The sequence below is a fragment of the Stegostoma tigrinum genome, chromosome 11 (genome assembly GCF_030684315.1).
Source record: "Stegostoma tigrinum isolate sSteTig4 chromosome 11, sSteTig4.hap1, whole genome shotgun sequence".
Classification (NCBI taxonomy): Eukaryota; Metazoa; Chordata; class Chondrichthyes; order Orectolobiformes; family Stegostomatidae; genus Stegostoma; species Stegostoma tigrinum.
In genome coordinates this window covers 85529053-85541062 of record NC_081364.1, presented here as the reverse complement: position 1 = coordinate 85541062, position 12010 = coordinate 85529053, and positions in this window count along the sequence as shown.

The following is a 12010-nucleotide window of genomic DNA, read 5'->3' as shown; positions in this document are numbered from 1 at the left end:
TTCAAAAATAGCAGCAAGTATTGACCACTTGTCCCTTCATGTCTGTTCTGCTCATCAATATGATTATGACTGATTGACCAATCAGGAACCCCATATCCTTTGATCCCTTCAGCTTTTGGAACGATATCTGACTCCTCCTGGAAAACAGTGAGTGTATTCGACTCAGCCACTTCTTTTTGCAAAGAATTTCACATGCTCACCACTCTCCGGGTTAAAAGAAAATCTTCTCACCTTAGTCTAAATGGTTTTCATCTGGTCCTTTTTTATGCTTTATCGCTGATTGTCTTTACTTTGCATTCGGGATTGCTCACGGCCTAGTCACACTTCATCCGGACACTTCTTTTATCTCATAACTTCTGCACCATCATCCCCTCTGATTTTGCACGTGAACCCTTTTGTCAGTGAATATTTCCTGCTCTTCACCCACTCATTCCTCTTGTTCACTGTCACCTTCACCCCTTGCTCACTGGCCTGAACATTCACCCAGTTTGTTCTCACAGACGTGGCTGGATTCATGGTCCACATATCCAGAACCACGAAAGAGATCCTTCGACCCACTGAGTCTGTACCAGTCAAAACACCAACAGACTAACTGCCCTAATCCTTTTTCCAGCACCTGGACCATTGCCAATTCTTTGGCATTTCAAGTATATATCTGAACACTTAAGTGTACTGAGGATTTCTGCACCTACCATACCTGCAGGCAATGAGTTCCACATTCCCATACACTTCATGTGAAAAAAAGTCTCCCACTTACGCTAAACTTTCAGTCCTTTACTTTAGTTCATGTCCCCCGTCATTGATCCCTCCAACAAGGGGAACTATTCTTGCTGCCTCTTCTGTCCATGTCCCTCATCATTTTTACACATCTCAACCATGTCCCCTCTCACTTTTCTTTGCTCCAAAGAAACTAACCCCAAGCTTTGCGGGGTGTGTGGTTCCCTGCTGATGAAGAATGATTAGATTCTACTCTGCCAGACATTCTGGGGAGGAGGATCTGTTATTGCCACCAAATTCTTCTTGCACACCCAAATCAATGCTGAGGTATTCCATAGTCCTTCATTCGCTAGAGACCTCGAGCCTCCATCCTGTAAGTGGGAATGGGAGAAACGACAAGAAAAATGGGGAAGGAAACAAATCTAACACTTGCGGAGAACTGAAATCCATCAAACTGTCCAATACTTGGCCAGACAGCTCAGAAACGCTCAGCAATTCGATGTCCCAGGGTCAATATCGCCACAGACCTGTCACTCACACCCGAATTGCTGCCCATTTCAGAGCAAACTTCTATCTTAATGCTTCCAGGTACTTAACACAGCCATGTCCAGGAGTGGGATCATTCAAAGTGAGTACCTCAATATCTCACTGTGAGATCTTCATTCACTGACCCAAACATGTGCTTTTTTCCCCATTGTTTTCTTCCCAGTGATTCCAAAACAGTTGACCCTGTTTCCCAGTTTAATTAAAAATTTCCTCCCCATTCCTCTGGTGATCTTGTTGGCCTTGATGGGGGAAGGGTGTGTCAGACTGTGTCCTGATTTGCTGATTGTCACTCGAATTCACTATTAGTCTTTTGGATTTAAACCATTGGCAGGGTTTTTCAGTTCTCTCGTCTCGGAAATGGCCTAAATCATTCAATTCCTCTTTAATTTATAGCCTCTGCAGAAACTGTGATTAATTTTTGAGCTCTTTCTCAGCTGGGGGAAGATTCAGATATAGTTGCAATGTAACCACCTCCCCGATTCGATCACAGTCCTTGGTACTAATAGGAAATCCTGAATAAACATCAGTGGAAACTGTGTGGAGGGAAGAAGATAGTTGGAGAACAGATATCATGCAAAATAAAAATTTTAACAAACTGAATGAACTGTGGATGCTGTAAATCAAGAACAAAAGCAAAAATTGCTGGAATAGTTCAGCAACCCTGGCAGCATCTGTGAAGAAGAAAATGAAATCAGAGTTAACGTTTTAGGTCCAGTGACCCTTCACAAAAATCGAAAGAACTGCAGATGTTATAAATCAGGAACAAAAACAAGTTGCTGGAAAAGCTGACCACGTTTGGCAGCGTCTGTGAAGAAGAGTCAGTGTTAACGTTTTGTGTCTGTTGACCAGAAAAAGGGTCAGTGTGGATGGATGATGCTTTTCAAAATGTGAAATATTTAGATGGTTTGTTAACCTGTTAATGAAGATAGACGGCATCCTGAATCGTGCGGAATTGTGGGTCAGAAATCGAGCTCTATTCCTAACTTCTGATCAAAATACGAACAGGAGCCGAACAACTACTGTAACAAACTGAAACAATTTCATTTCTGACAAAGAGCCACTGAACTTGAAGTTGTAACTTCTTTCTCTGTTCTGATGCTGCCAGACTTCCAGCGTTTATCCAGCAATTTCTTATTCTGTTCCAGCAAAAAAAAGTTTGCTTTGTTCATGATAGTTGGCCAACAGCTGCATAAATGCTGTTGGTCGGAGAGAGACCTTCACCTGAATAACGCTGTAACTCTTTCGATCTTTTGTCCAGCTGAGGATGCAAATACCAGAGACATACTGGCCAATGGGTGGAAAACAATCCCACAATTCCAAAAGGCAAAGAAACCGCAGAAAACGCAATGGTCGGCTTCCGGAGTTGTCAGTGCTTGCTCAATGCGATTGCAACCCATGCCGCTGGATCCGCAGAGAAGGCCATCAATCAATTAGTTCAACCAATGAGAGTGAATGAGGGGTGGGACTGCAGGACTGCGCGGAAACGGCTGGTCCTCCAACCAACTGGAGTGAATGAGGGGTGGGACTGTAGACTGAGCGGAAGCGGCTGGTCCTCCAACCAATGGGAGTGAATGAGGGGTGGGACTGCAGGACAGCGCGAAGCGAGCTGTGTTTTGAATGACAATCCAGCAGCTTTCACGACAAATTTCACGACGACCAGCCCCACAAATATCCAGTTTCTTTCAGCTCCATTTCACAACCTGCCCTTTGCTTTTGTGTGTTCTCTTGCATTCCTTTTTCCAGTTTTTTAAAAACTTCAGATTAATAAGCTACAGACAATATTAGAGGGAGGCAGCTCGGTGTTTCAATGTTTCGCCCTGCTGCCTCAGGCGGTCAGGGACCCGGCTTCGATTCCTGACTTGGCTGACCGTGTGGGGTTGTCACACTCACCCCGTGTCTGCGTGGGTTCTTCCCACAGATCAAAAATGTGCAGGTCAGTGGATTGGCCATGGTAAATTGCATATTAATTCCAGGAGTGTATAGGTTAGGTGGTTTAACCATGGGGAATGTAGGGCTATGTGAATGGGATAGGAGGTAGATCTGGGTCGGATGACTGTCGACGGGTTGGTGCAAACTTGATTGGCCAAATGACCTCTTTCTGTATTGTAAGGAATCCATGATTGGATGTGCAGTTGGGAAACTCAACCCAAACAGCAGATCAGAATCTGGCAGACAACCAATTCATGGTAACCTAAATATTCCTGGAATTTGAACATTAAAGGAAATATCACTGTTCACTTTGGAGAGAAGCTATACACATGTTCTACGTTTGGACAAGGATTCAGCCAATCAGAACATAAATGTACTGTTGACTCAGAGAAACCATGGAAACATAAGGTATGTGCAAAGAGATTCGCGTTCCCATCTGAAATTGGGAATTCACTGACATAGTCACAGCAGAAACTCTGCTTTGACTGCAGGGAAGGAGTCACAGTGAGTCAACCTGCTGATACACCAGAGCTTTCACAATGGGAAGAGACCATTCAAGTATTCTGACTGTCGGACTGGGTTCAAACTTTCATTTCAACTCATGGCATACAATTGTCGTCAGCTTGGGAGCAAACTGGGATATGTTTGCCTGTGATATGAAGGAAGCATTGGATGGAATGTCATATCCAGAACCAAAACTTGAATGAGTGTGAAAATATTACATTGGTTGGAGTACTCCTGAACAAAAGAAAGAGGATGATTGTGTTTATTGGAGTCCAATCATCTCAGCCCTGGGGCATCTCTGCAAGAATTCCTCAGGGTGGTGTCTTCAGCCTCTCACGCCTTCAGCTGCATTATCAACGAGCTTGCCTATTTCAGACGGTCAGAAATGGAGATATTCCCTGATGATTGTACAATATTCCAGGCTATTCAGTTTGCCTCAATCACTGAAATGGTCTATATCCATGCTGAGCAAGACTTTGACAAGATTCAATCTTGGAATGATTACAGGCAATTGCCAGGCAATGGTCATCTGCAACAGGAATGAATCTAAGGAACTTGCAATGACAATCAAGGGAATTTTCATCATTGCATCCTGCACGATCACTATTTTGGAGTTTTCTTTGGCCATATACTGAATGTAACCAGTCATATAAACTTTGTGACTACAATAGGTCAGAGGCTAGGAAATTTACAGTGACTACACAGCCCGCCCACCATCGACAAGGCATGTGTCAGCAATGTGATGGAATACTCCCCACTTGCCTGGATTAGTGCAGCTTCAAAAATACTAAGCAACTCAAATCCATCCTGCACAAAGCAGACCATAATCTTTGTCCATGAATCAAATTATTCAATAAGGGAATTTATAGTCTATTAGCTGCAAAGGAACAATGTACAGGTTTAGAGGCAGAAGGCAGGAGAATGGTATTGGATGAGATATTCTCATTCTGAAGGCGAGTGCAGACAGTATGGTCAAATGGTTTCCTTGTGTGCTGCATCAATTATGTGATTCAAACTCCAATGACAACCTTCAACATTCTCTCCCTTCAACATTGGTGGAAAGAGGCAATAGTTTTGACCACGACCAATATGCATTGAAGTAACTTCTCTAGGATCATTCAACACCACTTCCCGAAACCAAACTGCACTCAGTTGGTTTGCTTGTAGAGAGAACCGAGCTCCCTGTGTCCTCCATCACTCCTCCATTTGGGAGCAGTTACCTCAATGTCCCCACTCTGCTGCAGACCTTTTCCTTTTCCAAAAATATACTTTATTCTTTAAAAAAGTCTTGTGTGTATATATGTGTATGTATATGTATATACACAGCAGCACATCAAACAAACATACATTATCTAACAAATGGAGACTAAAACTTTCACTAAACTAGTGACTGTGGTATATACAGCCCGTTCGAATGATACAACGTCAATTTATGTTAAGGTTGAGTCAGAAACTGATCTAATTTTCAGACTGCATACACTTTTTCTAAAGACTCAGGCTTTAGTCAGGCTCGGAATTTGACAAATTTCCAACATTCATGTTGCATCTTCATACCTGATAATACATTTGATAAAATAGCATGAAAAATTGGAATGTGAGTTTTTAGTAATTATGATTGTTGGATACCAATCATATTATTCACATTCTTTTTACATTCTCTGTGAATTCTGAATTATAATTAACTTAACAAAAGCAATTTGAATTCCAAGGTGCCATACTGAAATTAACCTGAAACTCAAACGTTGAATCATGTTGATTTTTGGCACGAGGCTGCGGTGTGATATCACAAAATGGGACTCACTTGAATTTGCGTGGCATCATGGAACATTAGTAAAACTGAAATTAGTGATGATACAGGATTAAACTAACAAGTGGCTGGTCCATACTGGACATTAAAGATGAGGTTCGTAATTTTGAAGACAAACTGCCTGAGACAATTGCTTCAGATGAACCTCAGGGCAGTATAGTGAGGAAGGTGTTTGCTACACTTGCTTTTATTAGCCATTGCCTTGAGTATAAGATTGGGGAGGTCATTTTGTTGCTTCACAGCACATTGGTTAGTCCACTTTTGGAATACTGTGTGCACTTTTGTTCTCCCTGCTGCAGGCAGGATGTTGAGCGAAACTGAAAAGTGTTGAGAAAAAAATTGCAATGATGTTGCCACAGCGGCTAGGTTTAAGCTATAGGGAGAGACTAAATAGCCTGGTTGGTGGGGTATGTTTGTCAGAGAGGCATCAAAGACTGAGGGGTGATCTTATCGAGGTCTATAAAATCATGAGGCGCATGGATATGGAAAATAAACAAGGTCTTTTCCATGGGCTGAGGGAGTACAAAACAAGAGTGTATACACTAAAGGTGATGGGGAAAGAAATAAAAGGTACATATGGGGCAATTTTTCATGCAGAAGGTCTGCTTGTATGAAATGAGATAGCATGGGACATGGTAGAAGCTGAGGCAAGTACATTCAAAGGCATCTGGATGGGTACATAAGGAGTAAGGGTTTCGTTGTGGGCCAAATGGGGGTAGTGTAATTTAGGATATCTGATTGGCATGGATGGGTTGATTGAAGGGTCTGTGTCCATGCAGCACAACTCTATGTCTGTATCCAAACAAACCAAAGGCATTATTTACTTCACCCAACCTGTATTTACATGCATTCCAGGCACCAGGAGGGTCCACTACCTGAATGGACACCCATTTAACTTTAGCAGGTAGCCCTGTACAGTGGCTGTTGCCCACTGCACCTTGGCAGCAGTTCCCCGCAAGCTTTAGTGAGTCCTCATCATGAGGTCCTAGACTTTGAATGTGCCAGTCTACAACGTTGTGTGGAGGTCAACACCCTCTTCTGGAATACCAGTAAGTACCGATCAGACCAAGACCTCTTTGCCAGAAATCAGTGACAATTTGTAAGGGCATGATACAGTACCTGTTACTAACACAAAAACAGAATTTGCTGGAAAACCTCAGCAGGTCTGACAACAACTGTAGAGAGAAATCATGGCTAAAGTTTCGGTTTGACTGACCTGTCCTCCAAACAGTATCTATCACATTGTTTCAGGCAGCAGACAATTCCTGTGCAGCTGTGGCGTCTGTTACAGTTTCTCTAAACTCCTCCAGTCTTAAGGTCCAATGAGTTCCTGGCACGCCTCCAAGTACACTTGCTACAAACATTTTCCGAAACCCCATTCTAACACAACATTCACCATTTTCAGCTGTGGAGACTACAAGCTCTGGAATTCCCTCCTTAAATCTCTTTAAACTTCTTTAAGATAGACAATGTAAAATAAACCTTTTTATTAAATGCTTGAAACATTTTAGTTTGATAAATATCTGAAACTTTCCAAAATAATGCAAATCGTTGCTGTTATTGGCTTACACTGAGAGGAACAGGATTATCACTTAAAGGCTTTACATTCTCGGACCATCACGGCCACAATCATTTTCAAACTGGAAACTTAATCTTGACAGCCCGTTTTCAGCATTCCAGTTGTTCTAACTGACTGCAATGTTCCGGGTCTAGGAGCTGTGAACCATGGACGAGAGCAGATGAGACACATTTCTTCCCTAACTCACAATGAACCGTCACTCCTGAACAGAGATAATGGGAACTGCAGATGCTGGAGAATCCAAGATAACAGTGTGAAGCTGGATGAACACAGGAGGCCAAGCAGCATCTTAGGAGCACAAAAGCTGACGTTTTGGGCTAGACCCCTCATCACAGAGGGGTATGGGGAGAGGGTTCTGAAATTAATAAAGAGAGAGGGGGAGGCGGACCGAAGATGGATAGAGGAGAAGATAGCTGGATAGGAGAGTGGAGGTGGGGAGGGAAGAGTGGAGATGGGGAGGGGAGAGGTCAGTCTGGAGAGGACGAACAGGTCAAGGAGGCGGGATGAGGTTAGTAGATGGGAAATGGAGGTGCGGCTTGAGGTGGGTGGAGGGGATAGATGAGAGGAAGAACACGTTAGGGAGGCGGGGACGAGTTGGGCTGGTTTTGGGATGCAGTGGAGGAAGGGGAGATTTTGAAGCTTGTGAAGTCCACATTGATACCATTGGGATGCATGGTTCCCATGCGGAATATGACCACTGCATCCCAAAATCAAATTCTTTTATTAAAGGGACCAGGAGTGAGTTTTTTTTCTGACAGGACATCTTTTCTGCTTAATATTTTGATTTTAAAACATAAGACAATGGCTTGTATTTGTGAGAGGGTCTTGTTGCTGTGTGCAACAGCCTGTCATTAATGGGATTATGTTCCCTAGAATACAGACTTCTTTTGTCTCCAAATTACGCTTGAAGTTACTTCAACACCTGGAAAAAGGATGTGTTCATTGCAGTGTGACTTCCATCAATGCACTTTGTGGAACCCCTTGAAGCCAGAGGTACACGTATGTGTGCAGATTTGTTTTCCTCACTTAAGGAAGCACACATTAGCATACGAGTGTTTGTAACACAGGGGCAGCAGACTTATTCTGGGAACTGGGGATTATACTGAGGTGCGACAAGTTGGCTAGATTTTAATATCCGATATTGCAAGGGAATAAAGAGGCGTTCTCTTTGAACTGTATGTTATTACCAAAGACAGTGACAGGATAAATGTTGGCAGCTATCTTTCCGACAGGAATCTAGAACAATGGATCAATCTCAGAGCGGTAGAACGCCTGAGTGCCTGAGATAAGCAGAAATATCTTCAGTCAAATACCTGTGAATCCGTGATCATTTCCACCACAAGAACTGAATCACTGACTATATTCCAGAAAATGGTTTGCGATGTTTGCGATGCTCAGGGGATCAAAAAATGTTGCAAAAACTGGATGAGTGCTGAGAAGTCAACAATGTTGTCACTGAAATGAACTGTGGATGCTGGCAAATTGAAACAAAACAGGAAATGCTGCAGAAACCTAGCCGATCTGGCAGCACCTGTGGAGAGAGAAACAGAGATCAAGTTTCAGGTCTGATGTGACTCTTCTTCAGAACAAACAATGTTGTTAAACTGCAAGTCAGGCTCTAGGTGCTACATGATGTAAACCTGACCCAGTCTCTGAAATTCTTTTGCAGAGAAATGATCTCTCCATTTGTTTGATAGTGGCACTGAGATTGTGCCGTTGAAACAGAAAGGACACTTTCTGAGTCTCGTTGATAAATTGGTGTCCATTGTTCATCACTGAGACTCGGGAGAGTTCTGATAAACTGGAATAGTCAACATAAAATGTTGTTTTTTGAAGAACAGGAAGACTTTCTGCTCTGCTGGGAATCAGATCGCAATCACTGATCCTCACTGACCATGACAGGGCTCAAACCAAGAGGTTTATTTTTGTGACTAACACAGTCAGATGTGGCATACTGTATTCACACAGTCCTGTCTTCCTCTCACCCCAGCTTCATGGCTCTGAGTCAGAGGATCTCGATGTAGAAACATTTCCTATATATGACACAATCCACATTTTCCATCAGAACACAGTCCCAGCACAAGGTTTAGTTAGTGAATCGCTAGAACAGGTAAAATCATTGGAATTCGAGACTGCTTGAAGTGTGGTTACAGTTCTCACATAGGGAATTGAACTGTGTTCTTTGGATTGTTCATTTTAATTATTTATGGATGTGCCTGTAGTTTGCATTTCCAGTGGTAGTTGGAATGTGTCAGCCCTGAGAGATGTTTCTGAGGAAACATGTCAGTGTGTACAGGGAGCTCCTTGGAAATGTCAGTCTTCACTGGGGACTCTTGGGGGTGGGGGGAAGGAATGTGTCAGTGTTTACGGTGAGAGTCGGAATGTGCCTGGAGGAAGGTGTCAGTGTTTATTAAAAGATAATGGGAACTGCAGATGCTGGAGATCCCAAGATAATAAAATGTGAGGCTGGAAGAACACAGCAGGCCAAGCAGCATCTCAGGAGCACAAAAGCTGACGTTTCGGGCCTAGACCCTTCATCAGAGAGGGGGATGGGGGGAGGGAACTGGAATAAATAGGGAGAGAGGGGGAGGCAGACCGAAGATGGAGAGTAAAGAAGATAGGTGGAGAGAGTGTAGGTGGGGAGGTAGGGAGGGGATAGGTCAGCCCAGGGAAGACGGACAGGTCAAGGAGGTGGGATGAGGTTAGTAGGTAGCGGGGGTAGGGGCTTGGGGTGGGAGGAAGGGATGGGTGAGAGGAAGAACCGATTAGGGAGGCAGAGACAGGTTGGACTGGTTTTGGGATGCAGTGGGTGGGGGGGAAGAGCTGGGCTGGTTGTGTGGTGCAGTGGGGGGAGGGGACGAACTGGGCTGGTTGAGGGATGCAGTAGGGGAAGGGGAGATTTTGAAACTGGTGAAGTCCACATTGATACCATATGGCTGCAGGGTTCCCAGGCGGAATATGAGTTGCTGTTCCTGCAACCTTCGGGTGGCTTCATTGTGGCAGTGCAGGAGGCCCATGATGGACATGTCATCAAGAGAATGGGAGGGGGAGTGGAAATGGTTTGCGACTGGGAGGTGCAGTTGTTTTTTGCGAACTGAGCGGAGGTGTTCTGCAAAGCGGTCCCCAAGCCTCCGCTTGGTTTCCCCAATGTAGAGGAAGCCACACCGGGTACAGTGGATGCAGTATACCACATTGGCAGATGTGCAGGTGAACCTCTGCTTGATGTGGAATGTCATCTTGGGGCCTGGGATGGGGGTGAGGGAGGAGGTGTGGGGAGAAGTGTAGCATTTCCTGCGGTTGCAGGGGAAGGTGCCGGGTGTGGTGGGGTTGGAGGGCAGTGTGGAGCGAACAAGGGAGTCACGGAGAGAGTGGTCTCTCCGGAAAGCAGACAGGGGAGGGGATGGAAAAATGTCTTGGGTGGTGGGGTCGGATTGTAAATGGCGGAAGTGTCGGAGGATAATGCGTTGTATCCAGAGGTTGGTAGGGTGGTGTGTGAGAACGAGGGGGATCCTGTTTATTAAGGGCTCCCAGTGAGTGTGAGAGTATTTACAGAGTGCTTTTGGGGAATTAGTATAGGATTCTGGTTTGCAGTTACTTTTCTGATCTTTAAGCGCCTCCCAGACCTTTGATTGTGAACACTGGGCCTACTTATGGTGATGCGAATGAGAAGACTTTAGACAGGTATTTAAGGCAAAGGAATCTCTCTTTATTTCGGTGCATAGAGGTAATTATAATTTGAGAAATGGGTACCTCAGTAAATTCTGTGAAGTTAACACAATATACTATGAAACGAGATTACCACTGTTAGACATTATTTACTGACACACAGAAAACAAACATTTACACTCTCTGCCTGAATTCCTCCCAATTGTGTCCCAATGTACAGCTATCGATGTTAGAGCTTGGGATCTCGGGGTTTATGCTCCCATCCCAGAATGTGGCTTTCAAGTCCCAGTGGTCATTCAGGATCACCACACCTGGAGCCTGGATGAAGACTTTGGTCTGTGTGGGTTTTTAAGTTTTTGGGTTAAGTCAGCTGATGCACTCAGGCGTGTTTTTGGTGACTTCCCGATTCTCTGCACCTTTGGGTTTGTGAGCGGGTTTTCACCTCCCGCTGTGACTGAGGACACGTGGCTTCGGTGATGTCAGTGATTGATCATGTTGTCGGTGTCTGGTTCAGATGGTTTGTCTCAGGCTCTTGATGCTGGTGTTTTCGGTTCAGAAAGATCCGTGTTGGGAAGCTCTTTGTTCAGATTCCTCCTTCCGTGAGATTGGGGCTGGCAATTATACTGACTGTGAGTCCCATTGTCTTCACACCAGATGTGTAGTTTTCATTGTGTCCTTGATGTTCTCCCTTGAGGTTAATTAGCTTCCCAATGGTTAGAGCGTGTGTGAATTGATTTGAATGTCGAGTATCTCTGTCGGCTCCATACTGTCTGTGCTGAGTAGCTCGAGGTGTAAAAGCTGTCTTGGATCAGTTCCTATTAGCTCATGGATCAGGGCCTGTTGGTTTCAGTCTATTGTCCTTTAAGAGAAGAGGTGCAAAATGGGATTCCGGGACTAAAAATAATTTTCTGAACAAGCGTCAAACCATGAAACGTCAGCTTTCCTGCTCCTCTGATGATGCTTGGCCTACTGTGTTCATCCAGCTCTACGCCTTGTTATCTCAATAACCCCACACAGCAACCTCCATTCCCAGGCATGATTATTGTATGTGTATTTTTCACAGACTCAGTCCAACTGTCTCTTTGAGTAGTTTTGGATGGGCAGAATCCTGGACTACAACGCAGGGTTCATCAAAATGTTTTACGATTGGCGATTTTTTTTTCTTTTTTTTACGGAGTCCTGCATGAATCCGTACTTGTTCGGGTTTCCCAGTGAGTGTGTCAGTATTCACAGTGAGCCTGTGGTTAATAAGTCAGTATCTA